Source organism: Zea mays, chromosome 9 (genome assembly GCF_902167145.1).
Source record: "Zea mays cultivar B73 chromosome 9, Zm-B73-REFERENCE-NAM-5.0, whole genome shotgun sequence".
Classification (NCBI taxonomy): domain Eukaryota; kingdom Viridiplantae; phylum Streptophyta; class Magnoliopsida; order Poales; family Poaceae; genus Zea; species Zea mays.
Window position 1 is genome coordinate 101537236 of NC_050104.1, and position 3099 is coordinate 101540334.

The window sequence follows — 3099 nt, forward strand, 5'->3', positions numbered from 1 at the left end:
TTTTCAAAATTCACAGGTGGTAGCTGATCCATTTGCTTTGGCCTTAATTTCTCCCCCTTTGACATCAAGCACCAAAACGGGATCATTCTTGGCCCTTTAACCCCATTGCCTCACCAAAAAATGTCAATTAAGAGCAAAAAGACAATAAGAGCATAAGTATGAACTTGGAATTAAATACACAAATACCGGAGTGCAGTGAAAGTCTTTGCAACGTCCAAGTCCATTTTCCCTTTCAATGCACCTTTGAGACTAAATCAAGAGTACTCAAACACATAGGTTAGTCTCAAAGAGTCAAGTTGTAGCACATCTCCCCCTTAATATATGCATCACTTGCAAATGGACTTGTGAGGTCCGGGGATCATGTGTACAACTTTAGCACCACAAATAAACAATAATGGATTTAAATGCATAAAGTAACATGATCAAAGGCATAGAACACATGTATGCTATAGATCAATCCAAGTTACGCGAATCTAAGACATTTAGCTCACTACACAGCCTGCAAAAGGTTTTCTCATTTAATGGCTTGGTAAAGATATCGGCTAGCTGGTTCTTGGTGCTAATATGGTACACCTCGATATCTCCCTTTTGCTGGTGGTCTCTCAGAAAGTGATGCCGGATGTCTATGTGCTTAGTGCGGCTGTGTTCAACAGGATTATCCGCCATGCGGATTGAACTCTCATTGTCACATATGAGTGGGACTTTGCTCAGATTGTAGCCAAATTCCCGAAGGGTTTGCCTCATCCAAAGTAGTTGCGCGCAACACTATCCTGCGGCAACATACTCGGCCTCAGCGGTGAATAGGGCAACGGAGGTTTGTTTCTTTTTGAACTCCAAGACACCAGGGACCTTCCTAGGAATTGGCACGTCCCTGATGTACTCTTTCTATCAACATTGCATCCAGCATAATCGGAGTCTGAATATCCAATCAAGTCAAAGGTAGACCCCTTTGGATACCAGATCCCGAAGCAAGGCGTAGTAACTAAATACCTAAGAATTCGCTTAACGGCCACAAGGTGACATTCCTTGGGGTTGGATTGAAATCTAGCACACATGCATACACTAAGCATAATGTCCGATCTACTAGCACATAAATAAAGCAAAGAACCTATCATAGACCGGTATGCCTTTTGATCAACAGACTTACCTCCTTTGTTGAGGTCGACATGTCCGTCGGTTCCCATAGGTGTCTTTGCGGGCTTGGCGTCCTTCATCCCAAACCTTTTGAGAAGATCTTGAGTGTACTTTGTTTGAGAGAGGAAGGTGCCGTCCTTGAGTTGCTTCACTTGGAACCCAAGAAAGTAGGTCAACTCGCCCATCATCGACATCTCGAACTTTTATGTCATCACCCTGCTAAACTCCTCACAAGGCTTTTGATTAGTAGAACCAAATATTATGTCATCGACATAAATTTGGCACACAAAAAGATCACTGTCACAAGTCTTAGTGAAAAGAGTGGGATCGGCTTTCCCAACCTTGAAAAAATTAGCAATTAAGAAATCTCTAAGGCATTCATACCATGCTCTTGGGGCTTGCTTAAGTCCATAGAGCGCCTTAGAGAGCTTAAACACATGGTCGGGGTACCTGTCATCCTCAAAGCCAGGGGGTTGTTCCACATACACCTCCTCCTTGATTGGCCCGTTGAGGAAAGCGCTCTTCACATCCATTTGAAACAACCTAAAAGAGTGGTGAGCAACATAGGCTAATAATATTCGAATAGACTCTAGCCTAGCCACAGGAGCAAAAGTCTCCTCGAAATCCAAACCTGCGACTTGGGCATAACCTTTTGCCACAAGTCGAGCCTTGTTTCTTGTCACCACTCCGTGTTCGTCTTGCTTGTTGCGGAACACCCACTTGGTTCCTACAACATTTTGCTTTGGACATGGCACCAGGCTCCAAACTTCATTCCTCTTGAAGTTGTTAAGCTCTTCCTGCATGGCCAACACCCAGTCCGGATCCTGCAATGCCTCTTCTACCCTGAAAGGCTCAATAGACGAGACAAACGAGTAATGCTCACAAAAATTAGCTAAACGTGAGCGAGTTGTTACTCCCTTGCTTATGTCACCCAGAATTTGATCGATGGGGTGATTTCTTTGAATCGTCGCTCGGACTTGAGTTGGAGGGGCCAGTGGTGCTTCTTCCTCCATAACTTGTTCTTCTTGTGCCCCCCTTGATCACGCGCCTCTTCTTGAGGAACCTGTCCATCATCTTGAGTTGGGGGTAGCACCATTGTTGAGGAAGAAGGCTGATCTTGCTCCTATTGTTCCTGTGGTCGCACATCTCCAATCGCCATGGTGCGCATTGCGGCCGTCGGAACATCATCTTCATCTATGTCATCAGGATCAACTTTCTCTCTTGGAGAGCCATTAGTCTCATCAAATACAACGTCGCTAGAGACTTCAACCAAACCCGATGATTTGTTGAATACCCTATACGCCTTTGTATTTGAGTCATATCCTAGTAAAAACCCTTCTACTGCTTTGGGAGCAAATTTAGAATGTCTACCTTTCTTCACCAAAATGTAGCATTTGCTCCCAAATACACGAAAGTAAGAGACATTGGGTTTGTTACCGGTAAGGAGTTCGTAGGAGGTCTTCTTGAGGAGGCGATGCAGATATAGCCAATTTATGGTGTGGCAGGCTGTGTTCACAGCTTCCGACCAAAACCGCTCGGGTGTCTTGAACTCTCCAAGCATCGTCCTCGCCATATCGATAAGCGTCCTGTTCTTCTTCTCACCATTTTGCTATGGTGTGTAGGGAGCGGAGAACTCGTGCTTGACGCCTTCCTCCTCAAGATACTCCTCCACTTGCAGATTCTTGAACTCGGACCCATTGTCGCTTCTTATCTTTTTCACCTTGAGCTCAAATTCGTTTTGAGCCCTCCTTAGAAAGCGCTTTAGTGTCCCTTGGGTTTCTGATTTATCCTGCAAAAAGAATACCCAAGTGAAGCGGGAAAAATCATCAACAATTACTAGACCATACTTACTTCCCCTGATGCTAAGGTAGGCGATGGGTCCGAAGAGGTCCATGTGAAGAAGCTCCAGTGGTCTTGATGTTGTCATCACATTCTTGTTGTGATGAGTGCTTCCCACCTGTTTCC